The sequence below is a fragment of the Haliotis rubra genome, unplaced genomic scaffold, assembly GCF_003918875.1.
Source record: "Haliotis rubra isolate DU_JTF1 unplaced genomic scaffold, ASM391887v1 Scf850, whole genome shotgun sequence".
Taxonomy (NCBI): Eukaryota; Metazoa; Mollusca; class Gastropoda; order Lepetellida; family Haliotidae; genus Haliotis; species Haliotis rubra.
The window spans coordinates 195,885-222,308 of NW_025767580.1; positions in this window are offsets into that span (position 1 = coordinate 195,885).

Consider the following 26,424-nt stretch of genomic DNA (forward strand, 5'->3'; position numbering starts at 1 on the left):
CAACACACAGATATAACCAGAGACGCCGTCACTGCAAACATCACAAAGATACACACCACCCACAACACAGATATAACCAGAGACGCCGTCACTGCAAACATCACAAAGATACACACCACCCACAACCACAACTCAGATATAACCAGAGACGCCGTCACTGCAAACATCACAAAGATACACACCACCCACAACACATATATAACCAGAGACGCCGTCAATGCAAACATCACAAAGATACACACCACCCACAACTTAGATATAACCAGAGACGCCGTCACTGCAAACATCACAAAGATACACACCACCCACAACTTAGATATAACAAGAGACGCAATCACTGCAAACATCACAAAGATACACACCACCCACAACTAAGATGTAACCAGAGACGCCGTCACTGCAAACATCACAAAGATACACACCACCCACAACTCAGATATAACCAGAGACGCCGTCACTGCAAACATCACAAAGATACACACCACCCACAACACAGATATAACCAGAGACGCCGTCACTGGAAACATCACAAAGATACACACCACCCACAACTTAGATATAACCAGAGACGCCGTCACTGCAAACATCACAAAGATACACACCACCCACAACTCAGATATAACCAGAGACGCCGTCACTGCAAACATCACAAAGATACACACAACCCACAACTCAGATATAACCAGAGACGCCGTCACTGCAAACATCACAAAGATACACACCACCCACAACTCAGATATAACCAGAAACGCCGTCAATGCAAACATCACAAAGATGCACACCACCCACAACTTAGATATAACCAGAGACGCCGTCACTGGAAAGATCACTGAGATATACACAACCCACAACTCAGATATAACCCGAGATGCCGTCACTGGAAAGATCACTGAGATACACACAACCCACAACTCAGATATAACCCGAGATGCCGTCACTGGAAAGATCACTGAGATATACACAACCCACAACTCAGATATAACCCGAGATGCCGTCACTGGAAAGATCACTGAGATACACACCACCCACAACTCAGATATAACCCGAGATGCCGTCACTGGAAAGATCACTGAGATATACACAACCCACAACTCAGATATAACCCGAGATGCCGTCACTGGAAAGATCACAAAGATACACACCACCCACAACTCAGATATAACCCGAGATGCCGTCACTGGAAACATCACAAAGATATACACAACCCACAACTCAGATATAACCAGAGACGCCGTCACTGCAAACATCACAAAGATACACACCACCCACAACTCAGATATAACCAGAGACGCCGTCACTGCAAACATCACAAAAGATACACACCACCCACAACACAGATATAACCAGAGACGCCGTCACTGCAAACATCACAAAGATACACACCACCCACAACTCGTCAGATATAACCAGAGACGCCGTCACTGCAAACATCACAAAGATACACACCACCCACAACTTAGATATAACCAGAGACGCCGTCACTGCAAACATCACAAAGATACACACCACCCACAACACAGATATAACCAGAGACGCCGTCACTGCAAACATCACAAAGATACACACCACCCACAACTCAGATATAACCAGAGACGCCGTCACTGCAAACATCACAAAGATACACACCACCCACAACACAGATATAACCAGAGACGCCGTCACTGCAAACATCACAAAGATACACACCACCCACAACTTAGATATAACCAGAGACGCCGTCACTGCAAACATCACAAAGATACACACCACCCACAACTCAGATATAACCAGAGACGCCGTCACTGCAAACATCACAAAGATACACACCACCCACAACTCAGATATAACCAGAGACGCCGTCACTGCAAACATCACAAAGATACACACCACCCACAACTTAGATATAACCAGAGACGCCGTCACTGCAAACATCACAAAGATACACACCACCCACAACTTAGATATAACCAGAGACGCCGTCACTGCAAACATCACAAAGATACACACCACCCACAACTCAGATATAACCAGAGACGCCGTCACTGCAAACATCACAAAGATACACACCACCCACAACTCAGATATAACCAGAGACGCCGTCACTGCAAACATCACAAAGATACACACCACCCACAACTTAGATATAACCCGAGATGCCGTCACTGGAAAGATCACTGAGATATACACAACCCACAACTCAGATATAACCAGAGATGCCGTCACTGGAAAGATCACTGAGATACACACCACCCACAACTCAGATATAACCCGAGATGCCGTCACTGGAAAGATCACTGAGATATACACAACCCACAACTCAGATATAACCCGAGATGCCGTCACTGGAAAGATCACTGAGATACACACCACCCACAACTCAGATATAACCCGAGATGCCGTCACTGGAAAGATCACTGAGATATACACAACCCACAACTCAGATATAACCCGAGATGCCGTCACTGGAAAGATCACTGAGATACACACAACCCACAACTCAGATATAACCCGAGATGCCGTCACTGGAAAGATCACTGAGATATACACAACCCACAACTCAGATATAACCCGAGATGCCGTCACTGGAAAGATCACTGAGATATACACAACCCACAACTCAGATATAACCCGAGATGCCGTCACTGGAAAGATCACTGAGATATACACAACCCACAACTCAGATATAACCCGAGATGCCGTCACTGGAAAGATCACTGAGATATACACAACCCACAACTCAGATATAACCCGAGATGCCGTCACTGGAAAGATCACTGAGATATACACAACCCACAACTCAGATATAACCCGAGATGCCGTCACTGCAAACATCACAAGGATACACACAACCCACAACTCAGATATAACCCGAGATGCCGTCACTGGAAAGATCACTGAGATATACACAACCCACAACTCAGATATAACCCGAGATGCCGTCACTGCAAACATCACTGAGATATACACAACCCACAACTCAGATATAACCCGAGATGCCGTCACTGGAAAGATCACTGAGATATACACAACCCACAACTCAGATATAACCCGAGATGCCGTCACTGGAAAGATCACTGAGATATACACAACCCACAACTCAGATATAACCCGAGATGCCGTCACTGGAAACATCACTGAGATATACACAACCCACAACTCAGATATAACCCGAGATGCCGTCACTGGAAAGATCACTGAGATATACACAACCCACAACTCAGATATAACCCGAGATGCCGTCACTGGAAAGATCACTGAGATATACACAACCCACAACTCAGATATAACCCGAGATGCCGTCACTGGAAAGATCACTGAGATATACACAACCCACAACTCAGATATAACCCGAGATGCCGTCACTGCAAACATCACTGAGATATACACAACCCACAACTCAGATATAACCCGAGATGCCGTCACTGGCAAAGATCACTGGGATATACACAACCCACAACTCAGATATAACCAGAGATGCCGTCACTGCAAACATCACTGAGATACACACCACCCACAACTCAGATATAACCCGAGATGCCGTCACTGAAAGATCACTGAGATATACACAACCCACAACTCAGATATAACCCGAGATGCCGTCACTGGAAACATCACTGAGAGATATACACAACCCACAACTCAGATATAACCCGAGATGCCGTCACTGGAAACATCACTGAGATACACACAACCCACAACTCAGATATAACCCGAGATGCCGTCACTGGAAAGATCACTGAGATATACACAACCCACAACTCAGATATAACCCGAGATGCCGTCACTGGAAAGATCACTGAGATATACACAACCCACAACTCAGATATAACCCGAGATGCCGTCACTGGAAACATCACTGAGATATACACCACCCACAACTCAGATATAACCCGAGATGCCGTCACTGGAAAGATCACTGAGATATACACAACCCACAACTCAGATATAACCCGAGATGCCGTCACTGGAAACATCACTGAGATACACACCACCCACAACTCAGATATAACCCGAGATGCCGTCACTGGAAAGATCACTGAGATATACACAACCCACAACTCAGATATAACCCGAGATGCCGTCACTGGAAACATCACTGAGATATACACAACCCACAACTCAGATATAACCCGAGATGCCGTCACTGGAAAGATCACTGAGATATACACAACCCACAACTCAGATATAACCCGAGATGCCGTCACTGCAAACATCACAAGGATACACACCACCCACAACTCAGATATAACCCGAGATGCCGTCACTGGAAAGATCACTGAGATATACACAACCCACAACTCAGATATAACCCGAGATGCCGTCACTGGAAAGATCACTGAGATATACACAACCCACAACTCAGATATAACCCGAGATGCCGTCACTGGAAAGATCACTGAGATATACACAACCCACAACTCAGATATAACCAGAGATGCCGTCACTGCAAACATCACAAGGATACACACCACCCACAACTCAGATATAACCCGAGATGCCGTCACTGGAAAGATCACTGAGATATACACAACCCACAACTCAGATATAACCCGAGATGCCGTCACTGGAAAGATCACTGAGATATACACAACCCACAACTCAGATATAACCCGAGATGCCGTCACTGGAAAGATCACTGAGATATACACAACCCACAACTCAGATATAACCCGAGATGCCGTCACTGGAAAGATCACTGAGATATACACAACCCACAACTCAGATATAACCCGAGATGCCGTCACTGGAAAGATCACTGAGATATACACAACCCACAACTCAGATATAACCCGAGATGCCGTCACTGCAAACATCACTGAGATATACACAACCCACAACTCAGATATAACCCGAGATGCCGTCACTGGAAAGATCACTGAGATATACACAACCCACAACTCAGATATAACCCGAGATGCCGTCACTGGAAACATCACTGAGATATACACCACCCACAACTCAGATATAACCCGAGATGCCGTCACTGGAAAGATCACAAATATACACACCACCCACAACTCAGATATAACCAGAGATGCCGTCACTGCAAACATCACTGAGATACACACCACCCACAACTCAGATATAACCCGAGATGCCGTCACTGGAAACATCACAAAGATATACACAACCCACAACTCAGATATAACCCGAGATGCCGTCACTGGAAACATCACTGAGATATACACAACCCACAACTCAGATATAACCCGAGATGCCGTCACTGCAAACATCTGAGATATACACCACCCACAACTCAGATATAACCCGAGATGCCGTCACTGGAAAGATCACTGAGATATACACAACCCACAACTCAGATATAACCCGAGATGCCGTCACTGGAAACATCACTGAGATATACACAACCCACAACTCAGATATAACCCGAGATGCCGTCACTGGAAAGATCACTGGATATACACCACCCACAACTCAGATATAACCCGAGATGCCGTCACTGGAAAGATCACTGAGATATACACAACCCACAACTCAGATATAACCCGAGATGCCGTCACTGGAAAGATCACTGAGATATACACAACCCACAACTCAGATATAACCCGAGATGCCGTCACTGCAAACATCACTGAGATATACACCACCCACAACTCAGATATAACCCGAGATGCCGTCACTGGAAAGATCACTGAGATATACACCAACCCACAACTCAGATATAACCCGAGATGCCGTCACTGCAAAGATCACAAGGATATACACAACCCACAACTCAGATATAACCCGAGATGCCGTCACTGGAAAGATCACTGAGATATACACCACCCACAACTCAGATATAACCCGAGATGCCGTCACTGGAAAGATCACTGAGATATACACAACCCACAACTCAGATATAACCCGAGATGCCGTCACTGCAAACATCACTGAGATATACACAACCCACAACTCAGATATAACCAGAGATGCCGTCACTGCAAACATCACAAGGATACACACCACCCACAACTCAGATATAACCCGAGATGCCGTCACTGGAAAGATCACTGAGATATACACAACCCACAACTCAGATATAACCCGAGATGCCGTCACTGCAAACATCACAAGGATACACACAACCCACAACTCAGATATAACCCGAGATGCCGTCACTGGAAACATCACTGAGATATACACAACCCACAACTCAGATATAACCCGAGATGCCGTCACTGGAAAGATCACTGAGATACACACCACTCACAACTTAGATATAACCAGAGACGCCGTCACTGCAAACATCACTGAGATACACACCACCCACAACTTAGATATAACCAGAGACGCCGTCACTGCAAACATCACAAAGATACACACCACCCACAACACAGATATAACCAGAGACGCCGTCACTGCAAACATCACAAAGATACACACCACCCACAACTAAGATATAACCAGAGACGCCGTCACTGCAAACATCACAAAGATACACACCACCCACAACTTAGATATAACCAGAGACGCCGTCACTGCAAACATCACAAAGATACACACCACCCACAACACAGATATAACCAGAGACGCCGTCACTGCAAACATCACAAAGATACACACCACCCACAACTAAGATGTAACCAGAGACGCCGTCACTGCAAACATCACAAAGATACACACCACCCACAACACAGATATAACCAGAGACGCCGTCACTGCAAACATCACAAAGATACACACCACCCACAACTCAGATATAACCAGAGACGCCGTCACTGCAAACATCACAAAGATACACACCACCCACAACACAGATATAACCAGAGACGCCGTCACTGCAAACATCACAAAGATACACACCACCCACAACTTAGATATAACCAGAGACGCCGTCACTGCAAACATCACAAAGATACACACCACCCACAACTTAGATATAACCAGAGACGCCGTCACTGCAAACATCACAAAGATACACACCACCCACAACTTAGATATAACCAGAGACGCCGTCACTGCAAACATCACAAAGATACACACCACCCACAACTTAGATATAACCAGAGACGCCGTCACTGCAAACATCACAAAGATACACACCACCCACAACTCAGATATAACCCGAGATGCCGTCACTGGAAAGATCACTAGAGATACACACAACCCACAACTCAGATATAACCCGAGATGCCGTCACTGGAAAGATCACTGAGATATACACAACCCACAACTCAGATATAACCCGAGATGCCGTCACTGGAAAGATCACTGAGATACACACAACCCACAACTCAGATATAACCCGAGATGCCGTCACTGGAAAGATCACTGAGATATACACAACCCACAACTCAGATATAACCCGAGATGCCGTCACTGGAAAGATCACTGAGATATACACAACCCACAACTCAGATATAACCCGAGATGCCGTCACTGGAAAGATCACTGAGATATACACAACCCACAACTCAGATATAACCCGAGAGATGCCGTCACTGGAAAGATCACTGAGATATACACAACCCACAACTCAGATATAACCCGAGATGCCGTCACTGGAAAGATCACTGAGGATATACACAACCCACAACTCAGATATAACCCGAGATGCCGTCACTGGAAACATCACTGAGATATACACAACCCACAACTCAGATATAACCCGAGATGCCGTCACTGGAAGATCACACAGAGATACACACAACCCACAACTCAGATATAACCCGAGATGCCGTCACTGCAAAGATCACAAAGGATACACACAACCCACAACTCAGATATAACCAGAGATGCCGTCACTGCAAAGATCACACAAGGATACACACACCCACAACTCAGATATAACCAGAGATGCCGTCACTGGAAAAAGATCACTGAGATATACACAACCCACAACTCAGATATAACCCAGAGATGCCGTCACTGCAAACATCACAAAGATACACACCACCCACAACTCAGATATAACCAGAGACGCCGTCACTGCAAACATCACTGAGATATACACCAACCCACAACTCAGATATAACCCGAGATGCCGTCACTGCAAACATCACAAAGATACACACCACCCACAACACAGATATAACCAGAGACGCCGTCACTGCAAACATCACAAAGATACACACCACCCACAACTCAGATATAACCAGAGACGCCGTCACTGCAAACATCACAAAGATACACACCACCCACAACTCAGATATAACCAGAGACGCCGTCACTGCAAACATCACAAAGATACACACCACCCACAACACAGATATAACCAGAGACGCCGTCACTGCAAACATCACAAAGATACACACCACCCACAACTTAGATATAACCAGAGACGCCGTCACTGCAAACATCACAAAGATACACACCACCCACAACTCAGATATAACCAGAGACGCCGTCACTGCAAACATCACAAAGATACACACCACCCACAACTTAGATATAACCAGAGACGCCGTCACTGCAAACATCACAAAGATACACACCACCCACAACTCAGATATAACCAGGACGCCGTCACTGCAAACATCACAAAGAGATACACACCACCCACAACTCAGATATAACCAGAGACGCCGTCACTGCAAACATCACAAAGATACACACCACCCCACAACTCAGATATAACCAGAGATGCCGTCACTGCAAACATCACAAAGATGCACACCACCCACAACTTAGATATAACCAGAGACGCCGTCACTGGAAAGATCACTGAGATATACACAACCCACAACTCAGATATAACCCGAGATGCCGTCACTGCAAAGATCACGCTGGATATACACACCCACAACTCAGATATAACCCGAGATGCCGTCACTGGAAAGATCACTGGGATATACACAACCCACAACTCAGATATAACCCGGATGCCGTCACTGGAAAGATCACTGAGATATACACAACCCACAACTCAGATATAACCCGAGATGCCGTCACTGGAAGATCACTGAGATATACACAACCCACAACTCAGATATAACCCGAGATGCCGTCACTGGAAAGATCACTGAGATACACACCACCCACAACTCAGATATAACCAGAGATGCCGTCACTGGAAAGATCACTGAGATATACACAACCCACAACTCAGATATAACCCAGGATGCCGTCACTGGAAAGATCACTGAGATATACACAACCCACAACTCAGATATAACCCGAGATGCCGTCACTGGAAGATCACTGAGATATACACAACCCACAACTCAGATATAACCCGGATGCCGTCACTGCAAACATCACTGGGATACACACCACCCACAACTCAGATATAACCCGAGATGCCGTCACTGCAAAGATCACTGAGATATACACAACCCACAACTCAGATATAACCCGAGATGCCGTCACTGGAAAGATCACTGAGATATACACCACCCACAACTCAGATATAACCAGAGATGCCGTCACTGCAAACATCACAAGGATACACACAACCCACAACTCAGATATAACCAGAGATGCCGTCACTGCAAACATCACTGAGATATACACCACCCACAACTCAGATATAACCCGAGATGCCGTCACTGGAAAGATCACAAAGATACACACCACCCACAACTCAGATATAACCAGGATGCCGTCACTGCAAAGATCACAAAGATATACACAACCCACAACTCAGATATAACCCGAGATGCCGTCACTGGAAACATCACTGAGATACACACCACCCACAACTCAGATATAACCAGAGACGCCGTCACTGCAAACATCACAAAGATACACACCACCCACAACTCAGATATAACCAGAGACGCCGTCACTGCAAAGATCACAAGATATACACCACCCACAACTCAGATATAACCAGAGACGCCGTCACTGCAAACATCACTGGATATACACACCACCCACAACTCAGATATAACCAGAGATGCCGTCACTGCAAACATCACAAAGATACACACCACCCACAACTCAGATATAACCAGAGACGCCGTCACTGCAAAGATCACAAAGATACACACCACCCACAACTCAGATATAACCAGAGATGCCGTCACTGGAAACATCACAAAGATACACACCACCACAACTCAGATATAACCCGAGATGCCGTCACTGGAAAGATCACTGAGGATACACAACCCACAACTCAGATATAACCCGAGATGCCGTCACTGGAAAGATCACTGAGATATACACAACCCACAACTCAGATATAACCCGAGATGCCGTCACTGCAAAGATCACTGGGATACACACAACCCACAACTCAGATATAACCAGAGATGCCGTCACTGGAAAGATCACACAGATATACACAACCCACAACTCAGATATAACCCGAGATGCCGTCACTGGAAAGATCACTGAGATATACACAACCCACAACTCAGATATAACCCGAGATGCCGTCACTGGAAACATCACTGAGAGATACACACAACCCACAACTCAGATATAACCCGAGATGCCGTCACTGGAAAGATCACTGAGATATACACAACCCACAACTCAGATATAACCCGAGATGCCGTCACTGCAAACATCACTGAGATATACACAACCCACAACTCAGATATAACCAGAGACGCCGTCACTGCAAACATCACAAGGATACACACCACCCACAACTCAGATATAACCCGAGATGCCGTCACTGGAAAGATCACTGAGATATACACAACCCACAACTCAGATATAACCAGAGACGCCGTCACTGCAAACATCACTGAGATACACACCACCCACAACTCAGATATAACCCGAGATGCCGTCACTGGAAAGACACCCACAACAGATATCCAGAGACGCCGTCATGCAAACATCACAAAGATATACACAACCCACAACTCAGATATAACCAGAGACGCCGTCACTGCAAACATCACAAGGATACACACCACCCACAACTCAGATATAACCAGAGATGCCGTCACTGGAAAGATCACTGAGATATACACAACCCACAACTCAGATATAACCCCGAGATGCCGTCACTGCAAACATCACTGAGATATACACCAACCCACAACTCAGATATAACCCGAGATGCCGTCACTGGAAAGATCACTGAGATATACACCACCCACAACTCAGATATAACCAGAGATGCCGTCACTGGAAAGATCACTGAAGATACACACCACCCACAACCAGATATAACCAGAGACGCCGTCACTGCAAACATCACACAAGATATACACAACCCACAACTCAGATATAACCCGAGATGCCGTCACTGGAAAGATCACAAAGATACACCACCCACAACTCAGATATAACCAGAGGACGCCGTCACTGCAAACATCACAAGATACACACCACCCACAACTCAGATATAACCAGAGATGCCGTCACTGGAAAGATCACTGAGATACACACCACCCACAACTCAGATATAACCAGAGACGCCGTCACTGCAAACATCACTGAGATACACACCACCCACAACTCAGATATAACCAGAGATGCCGTCACTGGAAAGATCACTGAGATACACACAACCCACAACTCAGATATAACCAGAGATGCCGTCACTGGAAACATCACAAAGATACACACCACCCACAACTCAGATATAACCAGAGATGCCGTCACTGCAAACATCACTGAGATATACACAACCCACAACTCAGATATAACCAGAGGATGCCGTCACTGCAAAGATCACTGAGATATACACCACCCACAACTCAGATATAACCCGAGATGCCGTCACTGGAAAGATCACTGAGATATACACAACCCACAACTCAGATATAACCCGAGATGCCGTCACTGGAAACATCACTGAGATATACACAACCCACAACTCAGATATAACCCGAGATGCCGTCACTGGAAAGATCACTGAGATATATACACAACCCACAACTCAGATATAACCCGAGATGCCGTCACTGAAAGATCACTGAGATATACACACCACCCACAACTCAGATATAACCAGAGATGCCGTCACTGAAAGATCACTGAGATATACACAACCCACAACTCAGATATAACCCGAGATGCCGTCACTGGAAAGATCACTGAGATATACACAACCCACAACTCAGATATAACCCGAGATGCCGTCACTGGAAAGATCACTGAGATATACACAACCCACAACTCAGATATAACCCGAGATGCCGTCACTGGAAAGATCACTGAGGATATACACAACCCACAACTCAGATATAACCAGAGGATGCCGTCACTGGAAACATCACAAGCTCAGAGATACACACCACCCACAACTCAGATATAACCAGAGACGCCGTCACTGCAAACATCACAAAGATACACACCACCCACAACTCAGATATAACCCAGAGACGCCGTCACTGCAAACATCACAAAGATACACACCACCCACAACTCAGATATAACCAGAGACGCCGTCACTGCAAAAGATCACAAAGATATACACCACCCACAACTCAGATATAACCAGGACGCCGTCACTGCAAACATCACAAAGATACACACCACCCACAACTCAGATATAACCAGAGACGCCGTCACTGCAAACATCACAAAGATACACACCACCCACAACACAGATATAACCAGAGACGCCGTCACTGCAAACATCACAAAGATACACACCACCCACAACTCAGATATAACCAGAGACGCCGTCACTGCAAACATCACAAAGATACACACCACCCACAACTCAGATATAACCAGAGACGCCGTCACTGCAAACATCACAAAGATACACACCACCCACAACTAAGATATAACCAGGACGCCGTCACTGCAAACATCACAAAGATACACACCACCCACAACTCAGATATAACCAGAGACGCCGTCACTGCAAACATCACAAAGATACACACCACCCACAACTTAGATATAACCAGAGACGCCGTCACTGCAAACATCACAAAGATACACACCACCCACAACTTCAGATATAACCAGAGACGCCGTCACTGCAAACATCACAAAGATACACACCACCCACAACTCAGATATAACCAGAGATGCCGTCACTGCAAACATCACTCTGGAAGAGACACCACCCACAACAGATATAACCAGATGCCGTCACTGGAAAGATCACTGAGATATACACAACCCACAACTCCAGATATAACCCGAGGATGCCGTCACTGCAAAGATCACTGAGATATACACAACCCACAACTCAGATATAACCCGAGATGCCGTCACTGGAAACATCACTGAGATATACACAACCCACAACTCAGATATAACCCGAGATGCCGTCACTGGAAAGATCACTGAGAGATACACAACCCACAACTCAGATATAACCCGAGATGCCGTCACTGGAAAGATCACTGAGATATACACAACCCACAACTCAGATATAACCCGAGATGCCGTCACTGGAAAGATCACTGAGATATACACAACCCACAACTCAGATATAACCCGAGATGCCGTCACTGGAAACATCACTGAGATATACACAACCCACAACTCAGATATAACCCGAGATGCCGTCACTGGAAAGATCACTGAGATATACACAACCCACAACTCAGATATAACCCGAGAGATGCCGTCACTGGAAAGATCACTGAGATATACACAACCCACAACTCAGATATAACCCGAGATGCCGTCACTGGAAAGATCACTGAGATATACACCACCCACAACTCAGATATAACCCGAGATGCCGTCACTGGAAAGATCACTGAGATACACACCACCCACAACTCAGATATAACCAGAGATGCCGTCACTGCAAAGATCACAAGGATACACACCACCCACAACTCAGATATAACCCGAGATGCCGTCACTGCAAAGATCACAAAGATACACACCACCCACAACTCAGATATAACCCGAGATGCCGTCACTGGAAACATCACTGAGATATACACAACCCACAACTCAGATATAACCCGAGATGCCGTCACTGGAAACATCACTGAGATATACACAACCCACAACTCAGATATAACCCGAGATGCCGTCACTGCAAACATCACTGAGATATACACAACCCACAACTCAGATATAACCAGAGACGCCGTCACTGCAAACATCACAAAGATACACACCACCCACAACTTAGATATAACCAGAGACGCCGTCACTGCAAACATCACAAAGATATACACCACCCACCAGATATAACCAGAGACGCCGTCACTGCAAACATCACAAAGATACACACCACCCACAACTCAGATATAACCAGAGACGCCGTCACTGCAAACATCACAAAGATACACACCACCCACAACTCAGATATAACCCGAGATGCCGTCACTGGAAAGATCACTGAGATATACACAACCCACAACTCAGATATAACCCGAGATGCCGTCACTGCAAACATCACAAGGATACACACAACCCACAACTCAGATATAACCCGAGATGCCGTCACTGGAAAGATCACTGAGATATACACAACCCACAACTCAGATATAACCCGAGATGCCGTCACTGGAAAGATCACTGAGATATACACAACCCACAACTCAGATATAACCCGAGATGCCGTCACTGGAAACATCACTGAGATATACACAACCCACAACTCAGATATAACCCGAGATGCCGTCACTGGAAAGATCACTGAGATACACACAACCCACAACTCAGATATAACCCGAGATGCCGTCACTGCAAAGATCACTGAGATATACACAACCCACAACTCAGATATAACCCGAGATGCCGTCACTGGAAAGATCACTGAGATATACACAACCCACAACTCAGATATAACCCGAGATGCCGTCACTGGAAAGATCACTGAGATATACACAACCCACAACTCAGATATAACCCGAGATGCCGTCACTGGAAAGATCACTGAGATATACACAACCCACAACTCAGATATAACCCGAGATGCCGTCACTGGAAAGATCACTGAGATATACACAACCCACAACTCAGATATAACCCGAGATGCCGTCACTGGAAAGATCACTGAGATATACACAACCCACAACTCAGATATAACCCGAGATGCCGTCACTGGAAAGATCACTGAGATATACACAACCCACAACTCAGATATAACCCGAGATGCCGTCACTGGAAAGATCACTGAGATATACACAACCCACAACTCAGATATAACCCGAGATGCCGTCACTGGAAAGATCACTGAGATATACACAACCCACAACTCAGATATAACCAGAGATGCCGTCACTGGAAAGATCACTGAGATATACACAACCCACAACTCAGATATAACCCGAGATGCCGTCACTGGAAACATCACTGAGATACACACCACCCACAACTCAGATATAACCAGAGATGCCGTCACTGCAAACATCACAAAGATACACACCACCCACAACTCAGATATAACCAGAGATGCCGTCACTGGAAAGATCACTGAGATATACACCACCCACAACTCAGATATAACCAGAGATGCCGTCACTGGAAGATCACTGAGATATACACCACCCACAACTCAGATATAACCAGAGATGCCGTCACTGGAAACATCACTGAGATACACACAACCCACAACTCAGATATAACCCGAGATGCCGTCACTGGAAAGATCACAAAGATATACACAACCACAACAACTTAGATATAACCAGAGACGCCGTCACTGCAAACATCACAAAGATACACACCACCCACAACTCAGATATAACCAGAGATGCCGTCACTGCAAACATCACAAAGATATACACCACCCACAACTCAGATATAACCCGAGATGCCGTCACTGCAAACATCACACAAGATACACACAACCCACAACTCAGATATAACCCGAGATGCCGTCACTGCAAAGATCACAAAGATATACACAACCCACAACTCAGATATAACCAGAGATGCCGTCACTGCAAAGATCACTGAGATACACACAACCCACAACTCAGATATAACCCGAGATGCCGTCACTGGAAAGATCACTGAGATATACACAACCCACAACTCAGATATAACCCGAGATGCCGTCACTGCAAACATCACTGAGATACACACCACCCACAACTCAGATATAACCAAGAGATGCCGTCACTGGAAAGATCACTGAGATATACACAACCCACAACTCAGATATAACCCGAGATGCCGTCACTGGAAAGATCACTGAGATATACACAACCCACAACTCAGATATAACCCGAGATGCCGTCACTGGAAAGATCACTGAGATATACACAACCCACAACTCAGATATAACCAGAGACGCCGTCACTGGAAAGATCACACTGAGATACACACCACCCACAACTCAGATATAACCCGAGATGCCGTCACTGGAAAGATCACTGAGATATACACAACCCACAACTCAGATATAACCCGAGATGCCGTCACTGGAAAGATCACTGAGATACACACAACCCACAACTCAGATATAACCCGAGATGCCGTCACTGGAAAGATCACTGAGATATACACCACCCACAACTCAGATATAACCCGAGATGCCGTCACTGGAAACATCACTGAGATATACACAACCCACAACTCAGATATAACCCGAGATGCCGTCACTGGAAAGATCACTGAGATATACACAACCCACAACTCAGATATAACCCGAGATGCCGTCACTGGAAACATCACTGAGATATACACCACCCACAACTCAGATATAACCCGAGATGCCGTCACTGGAAAGATCACTGAGATATACACAACCCACAACTCAGATATAACCAGAGATGCCGTCACTGGAAACATCACTGAGATATACACCACCCACAACTCAGATATAACCCGAGATGCCGTCACTGGAAAGATCACTGAGATATACACAACCCACAACTCAGATATAACCAGGATGCCGTCACTGGAAAGATCACTGAGATATACACCACCCACAACTCAGATATAACCAGAGATGCCGTCACTGGAAAGATCACTGAGATATACACAACCCACAACTCAGATATAACCCGAGATGCCGTCACTGGAAAGATCACAAATATACACACCACCCACAACTCAGATATAACCAGAGATGCCGTCACTGCAAACATCACAAGGATACACACCACCCACAACTCAGATATAACCCGAGATGCCGTCACTGGAAAGATCACTGAGATATACACAACCCACAACTCAGATATAACCCGAGATGCCGTCACTGCAAACATCACTGAGATACACACAACCCACAACTCAGATATAACCAGAGACGCCGTCACTGCAAACATCACTGAGATACACACCACCCACAACTTAGATATAACCAGAGACGCCGTCACTGGAAAGATCACTGAGATATACACAACCCACAACTCAGATATAACCCGAGATGCCGTCACTGGAAAGATCACTGAGATATACACAACCCACAACTCAGATATAACCCGAGATGCCGTCACTGCAAACATCACTGAGATACACACAACCCACAACTCAGATATAACCAGAGATGCCGTCACTGGAAAGATCACTGAGATATACACAACCCACAACTCAGATATAACCCGAGATGCCGTCACTGGAAACATCACTGAGATACACACAACCCACAACTCAGATATAACCCGAGATGCCGTCACTGGAAAGATCACTGAGATATACACAACCCACAACTCAGATATAACCAGAGATGCCGTCACTGGAAAGATCACTGAGATATACACAACCCACAACTCAGATATAACCCGAGATGCCGTCACTGGAAAGATCACTGAGATATACACAACCCACAACTCAGATATAACCAGAGATGCCGTCACTGCAAACATCACAAGGATACACACAACCCACAACTCAGATATAACCCGAGATGCCGTCACTGGAAAGATCACTGAGATATACACAACCCACAACTCAGATATAACCCGAGATGCCGTCACTGGAAACATCACTGAGATACACACCACCCACAACTCAGATATAACCCGAGATGCCGTCACTGGAAAGATCACTGAGATATACACAACCCACAACTCAGATATAACCCGAGATGCCGTCACTGGAAAGATCACTGAGATACACACAACCCACAACTCAGATATAACCCGAGATGCCGTCACTGGAAAGATCACTGAGATATACACAACCCACAACTCAGATATAACCCGAGATGCCGTCACTGGAAAGATCACTGAGATATACACAACCCACAACTCAGATATAACCAGAGATGCCGTCACTGGAAAGATCACTGAGATACACACCACCCACAACTTAGATATAACCAGAGACGCCGTCACTGCAAACATCACAAAGATACACACCACCCACAACTTAGATATAACCAGAGACGCCGTCACTGCAAACATCACAAAGATACACACCACCCACAGCACAGATATAACCAGAGACGCCGTCACTGCAAACATCACAAAGATACACACCACCCACAACTAAGATATAACCAGAGACGCCGTCACTGCAAACATCACAAAGATACACACCACCCACAACTTAGATATAACCAGAGACGCCGTCACTGCAAACATCACAAAGATACACACCACCCACAACACATATATAACCAGAGACGCCGTCACTGCAAACATCACAAAGATACACACCACCCACAACTTAGATATAACCAGAGACGCCGTCACTGCAAACATCACAAAGATACACACCACCCACAACACAGATATAACCAGAGACGCCGTCACTGCAAACATCACAAAGATACACACCACCCACAACTCAGATATAACCAGAGACGCCGTCACTGCAAACATCACAAAGATACACACCACCCACAACACATATATAACCAGAGACGCCGTCACTGCAAACATCACAAAGATACACACCACCCACAACTCAGATATAACCAGAGACGCCGTCACTGCAAACATCACAAAGATACACACCACCCACAACTTAGATATAACCAGAGACGCCGTCACTGCAAACATCACAAAGATACACACCACCCACAACTTAGATATAACCAGAGACGCCGTCACTGCAAACATCACAAAGATACACACCACCCACAACTCAGATATAACCAGAGACGCCGTCACTGCAAACATCACAAAGATACACACCACCCACAACTTCAGATATAACCAGAGACGCCGTCACTGCAAACATCACAAAGATACACACCACCCACAACTCAGATATAACCCGAGATGCCGTCACTGGAAAGATCACTGAGATATACACAACCCACAACTCAGATATAACCCGAGATGCCGTCACTGGAAAGATCACTGAGATATACACAACCCACAACTCAGATATAACCCGAGATGCCGTCACTGGAAAGATCACTGAGATATACACAACCCACAACTCAGATATAACCCGAGATGATGCCGTCACTGGAAAGATCACTGAGATATACACAACCCACAACTCAGATATAACCCGAGATGCCGTCACTGGAAAGATCACTGAGATATACACAACCCACAACTCAGATATAACCCGAGATGCCGTCACTGGAAAGATCACTGAGATATACCACCCACAACTCAGATATAACCCGAGATGCCGTCACTGGAAAGATCACTGAGATATACACAACCCACAACTCAGATATAACCCGAGATGCCGTCACTGGAAAGATCACTGAGATATACACAACCCACAACTCAGATATAACCCGAGATGCCGTCACTGGAAAGATCACTGAGATATACACAACCCACAACTCAGATATAACCCGAGATGCCGTCACTGGAAAGATCACTGAGATATACACCACCCACAACTCAGATATAACCAGAGACGCCGTCACTGCAAACATCACAAAGATACACACCACCCACAACTCAGATATAACCAGAGACGCCGTCACTGCAAAACATCACAAAGATACACACCACCCACAACTCAGATATAACCAGAGACGCCGTCACTGCAAACATCACTGAGATATACACCACCCACAACTCAGATATAACCAGAGACGCCGTCACTGCAAACATCACAAAGATACACACCACCCACAACTCAGATATAACCAGAGACGCCGTCACTGCAAACATCACAAAGATACACACCACCCACAACACAGATATAACCAGAGACGCCGTCACTGCAAACATCACAAAGATACACACCACCCACAACTTCAGATATAACCAGAGACGCCGTCACTGCAAACATCACAAAGATACACACCACCCACAACTTAGATATAACCAGAGACGCCGTCACTGCAAACATCACAAAGATACACACCACCCACAACTCAGATATAACCAGAGACGCCGTCACTGCAAACATCACAAAGATACACACCACCCACAACTCAGATATAACCAGAGACGCCGTCACTGCAAACATCACAAAGATACACACCACCCACAACTCAGATATAACCAGAGACGCCGTCACTGCAAACATCACAAAGATACACACCACCCACAACTTAGATATAACCAGAGACGCCGTCACTGCAAACATCACAAAGATACACACCACCCACAACTCAGATATAACCAGAGACGCCGTCACTGCAAACATCACAAAGATACACACCACCCACAACTCAGATATAACCAGAAACGCCGTCAATGCAAACATCACAAAGATGCACACCACCCACAACTTAGATATAACCAGAGACGCCGTCACTGGAAAGATCACTGAGATATACACCACCCACAACTCAGATATAACCCGAGATGCCGTCACTGGAAAGATCACTGAGATATACACAACCCACAACTCAGATATAACCCGAGATGCCGTCACTGGAAAGATCACTGAGATATACACAACCCACAACTCAGATATAACCCGAGATGCCGTCACTGGAAAGATCACTGAGATATACACAACCCACAACTCAGATATAACCCGAGATGCCGTCACTGGAAAGATCACTGAGATATACACAACCCACAACTCAGATATAACCCGAGATGCCGTCACTGGAAAGATCACTGAGATATACACAACCCACAACTCAGATATAACCCGAGATGCCGTCACTGGAAAGATCACTGAGATACACACAACCCACAACTCAGATATAACCCGAGATGCCGTCACTGGAAAGATCACTGAGATATACACAACCCACAACTCAGATATAACCCGAGATGCCGTCACTGGAAAGATCACTGAGATACACACCACCCACAACTCAGATATAACCCGAGATGCCGTCACTGGAAAGATCACTGAGGATATACACAACCCACAACTCAGATATAACCCGAGATGCCGTCACTGGAAAGATCACTGAGATATACACAACCCACAACTCAGATATAACCCGAGATGCCGTCACTGGAAAGATCACTGAGATATACACAACCCACAACTCAGATATAACCCGAGATGCCGTCACTGGAAAGATCACTGAGATATACACAACCCACAACTCAGATATAACCAGAGATGCCGTCACTGGAAAGATCACTGAGATATACACAACCCACAACTCAGATATAACCCGAGATGCCGTCACTGGAAACATCACTGAGATATACACAACCCACAACTCAGATATAACCAGAGACGCCGTCACTGCAAACATCACAAGGATACACACCACCCACAACTCAGATATAACCCGAGATGCCGTCACTGGAAAGATCACTGAGATATACACAACCCACAACTCAGATATAACCAGAGATGCCGTCACTGCAAAGATCACTGAGGATACACACCACCCACAACTCAGATATAACCAGAGATGCCGTCACTGGAAAGATCACTGAGATATACACAACCCCACAACTCAGATATAACCCGAGATGCCGTCACTGGAAAGATCACTGAGATATACACAACCCACAACTCAGATATAACCCGAGATGCCGTCACTGCAAACATCACTGAGATATACACAACCCACAACTCAGATATAACCCGAGATGCCGTCACTGGAAAGATCACTGAGATATACACAACCCACAACTCAGATATAACCCGAGATGCCGTCACTGGAAAGATCACTGAGATATACACAACCCACAACTCAGATATAACCCGAGATGCCGTCACTGGAAAGATCACTGAGATACACACAACCCACAACTCAGATATAACCCGAGATGCCGTCACTGGAAAGATCACTGAGATATACACAACCCACAACTCAGATATAACCCGAGATGCCGTCACTGGAAACATCACTGAGATACACACCACCCACAACTCAGATATAACCCGAGATGCCGTCACTGGAAAGATCACTGAGATATACACAACCCACAACTCAGATATAACCAGAGATGCCGTCACTGGAAAGATCACTGAGATATACACAACCCACAACTCAGATATAACCCGAGATGCCGTCACTGGAAACATCACTGAGATATACACAACCCACAACTCAGATATAACCCGAGACGCCGTCACTGCAAACATCACAAGGATACACACCACCCACAACTCAGATATAACCCGAGATGCCGTCACTGGAAAGATCACTGAGATATACACAACCCACAACTCAGATATAACCCGAGATGCCGTCACTGGAAAGATCACTGAGATATACACAACCCACAACTCAGATATAACCCGAGATGCCGTCACTGGAAAGATCACTGAGATATACACAACCCACAACTCAGATATAACCAGAGATGCCGTCACTGCAAACATCACTAAGATACACACCACCCACAACTCAGATATAACCCGAGATGCCGTCACTGAAAGATCACTGAGATATACACAACCCACAACTCAGATATAACCCGGATGCCGTCACTGGAAAGATCACTGAGATATACACAACCCACCCAGATAACTCTGGAAAGATCACTGAGATATAACCCGAGATGCCGTCACTGGAAAGATCACAAGGATATACACAACCCACAACTCAGATATAACCCGAGATGCCGTCACTGGAAAGATCACTGAGAAGATACACAACCCACAACTCAGATATAACCCGAGATGCCGTCACTGGAAAGATCACTGAGATATACACAACCCACAACTCAGATATAACCCGAGATGCCGTCACTGGAAAGATCACTGAGATATACACAACCCACAACTCAGATATAACCCGAGATGCCGTCACTGGAAAGATCACTGAGATATACACAACCCACAACTCAGATATAACCCGAGAGATGCCGTCACTGGAAAGATCACTGAGATATACACAACCCACAACTCAGATATAACCCGAGATGCCGTCACTGGAAAGATCACTGAGATATACACCACCCACAACTCAGATATAACCCGAGATGCCGTCACTGGAAAGATCACAAATATACACACCACCCACAACTCAGATATAACCAGAGATGCCGTCACTGCAAACATCACAAGGATACACACCACCCACAACTCAGATATAACCCGAGATGCCGTCACTGGAAAGATCACTGAGATATACACAACCCACAACTCAGATATAACCCGAGATGCCGTCACTGGAAGATCACTGAGAGATATACACAACCCACAACTCAGATATAACCCGGATGCCGTCACTGGAAAGATCACTGAGATATACACAACCCACAACTCAGATATAACCCGAGATGCCGTCACTGGAAAGATCACTGAGATATACACCACCCACAACTCAGATATAACCCGAGATGCCGTCACTGGAAAGATCACTGAGATATACACAACCCACAACTCAGATATAACCCGAGATGCCGTCACTGGAAACATCACAAGGATACACACCACCCACAACTCAGATATAACCCGAGATGCCGTCACTGGAAAGATCACTGAGATATACACAACCCACAACTCAGATATAACCCGAGATGCCGTCACTGGAAACATCACTGAGATATACACAACCCACAACTCAGATATAACCCGAGATGCCGTCACTGGAAAGATCACAGAGATACACACAACCCACAACTCAGATATAACCCGAGATGCCGTCACTGGAAACATCACTGAGATATACAATAGCTTGATATAACACCGAGATTCCATCACGGCAAAAGTCACTGAGATTTGTGAAAGTTGCTGCTATCGTGCTCCTGTTGGTTGCTCGAGTACTGCTTAAAGCGGTTTCAGAACATTCACACACGATTCCCCTTATGCGCTGTTGAAACGTGAGTATAGTATGTGACGATTGTTCGTCATTGTAAAGTTGTTTATAGTAATTACACGTGACATGTCCTTTCATCTTGTTTACTCAGTACACATGACGTCCCTGTCGCTACATGGGGGCACCACCTGGGACACAACATAGCCTCTCCAGCAGTGCAGGCGGCGTTATCTATGTTCGAGTCGATATTTAAACTAACATCTTGTCACCGGAATGAACTTATTTTACAGAAAAACTGTAACAATTCTTAGTACATATGTATAGAACATGATAAAAAACAAGAATCTTACCACTTCATTTTCCCGAAACTATAAAACTAGACTTGTCACATATATTATAGACTTGCATGGGCTGAATATATTTGTTTCAGGCTTTGTTAGACAGACTAGACATTAAAGATTCATTAAACTTAAATACTTGCGCATATATCTTTCAGTAAGCGTGTTTGGTGGGTGGCGACAAAACGTTTTGAATGTGCTTTGGAGATTTACCTTGACCCGAAGTCATTTGGTTTAAACCCACATGTTACAATTATATTCGTTTCTGTTTAGTGCTGAAATAAGTGGTTATAACTTTTTTGTATGGAACATATAAGATCTGGGGTTTTTCATATCGGAATTATTGAGATGTTTAATAAAATGAATTTGCATTTAGTACAATACTCCCCATGCTTACAGGCTGCATGTGAACCAAACGGGCAACAGGTGTCAAGATATTCTCCGTCCTAAAGATGGACAAAGTAGGCTTCGCGCTGTCATCTAACATCCCCAAATGAACTGTTCACAGATTGCCTGTTCTTGTATTTGAATTGTGCTTGACGACTAGGGCACATAGAGTCAGTGTGTGTATATATCCAGCGTCAAATATTTATACTTGAATGCATCTACCTACGCGGAAAGAATATAACGGTGCATGTGTTTTTACTGTATGTTTTAATTATAAACGCATGTTAGTTGATCTTTTCAGGAGTTTACCTGAAGTCATAGTGGTGAAGGCAAGTTAGAACTTAGGTTTAGCATAGCAATGACGATGTTCGTCATAGTCGGCATGTAAATATGGAGTGTTGAATATGATGCAGGTGGACGACTCCTCACACATCACACAGCTATTACAGTATCTCTCGTGATGTAACTGAGGACTGACATGAGAAGGACATGGTTCTGCACTCTAGGTTCCATGACGACCAGCTCAGGATCAGGAATGCTCCAGGTTCCTTCACATAGCACCTAAACACAACACTTCAACACGGCCCCGCCACAGTTATAATAATAATAATGTCCATTTATATGGCGCCAAACTCCACTGGGGCGTGCTCATAGCGCATACAAGAGTCAAGGAAAAGAAGTAAAAACTAGTAGCAGTACAAGGCCACTTTAAAAGTACAAATGGAACAGATGAGTCTTTAGGAGACACTTAAATTGTTCCAACGACTGGGCGTCTTTGAGAAAATCTGGCAGTGAGTTCCATTTAGTGGCAGCTGCAACACTAAAGGACTTGTAACCAAAGGACATTTTCTTCCATGATGGCACTATGAGTCTCTGTTGATTCTCAGACCTGAGAGAACGTGGTGGAATGTACATACATACAAGGTCACACAGGTATGATGGGGCTAGATTGTGAACGCACTGATATGCCAGGGTGAGGATTTTAAAGTCCACTCTCGCCGCTACTGGGAGCCAATGTAACGCCTTAAGCACTGGTGTTATGTGCATTCTTGAGGGAGATCTGGTGACTATCCTCGCCGCTTGATTTTGCACTTTTTGAAGCTTACTTAGGAGTGTTGCCGGTATGTTTGCAAGCAGACTGTTGCAGTAGTCTGTGCGTTTCAGAATCAGGCAACGAGCGAGCTTTGCAGCTGAATCCTCAGTTATGAGATGACGGATTTTCCCCAAGTTACTCAGTTGTAAGTAACAACTTTTACATATGTTGTTCACTTGCTGTTCCATCGATAATCCAGCATCAATTAGGACGCCTAGATTGTTCACAACGGGAAACATATCGATGCTTGTCTGGTTAATGTGTAGTTTGTCCTGACACATCTTGGAAAGCTTGGTCTTAGGTCCCATAACAGCAACTAAACTCAACACTTCAACACAGCCCCGCCGCAGAACCTTTACACAGCACCTAAACACAACACTTCAACACAGCCCCGCCACAGTACCTTCACATAGCACCTAAACACAACACAGCTCCGCCACAGTACCTTCACATATCACCTAAACACAACACAGCTCCGCCACAGTACCTTCACATAGCACCTAAACACAACATATATACCCGCCACAGTACCTTCACACAGCACCTAAGCACAACAGAGCCCCGCCACAGTACCTTCACATAGCACCTTAACACAACACTTCAACACAGCCTCGCCACAGTAACTTCACATGGCACCTTAACACAACACAGCCCCGCCACAATACCTTCACATAGCACCTAAACGCAACACTTCAACACAGCCCGCCACAGTACCTTCACATAGCACCTTAAACAACACTTCAACACTTCAAGCCTCGCCCGCAACGGTAACTTCACACAGCACCTAAACTGAACACTTCAACACAGCCCCGCCACAGTACCTTCACACAGCACCTAAACACACT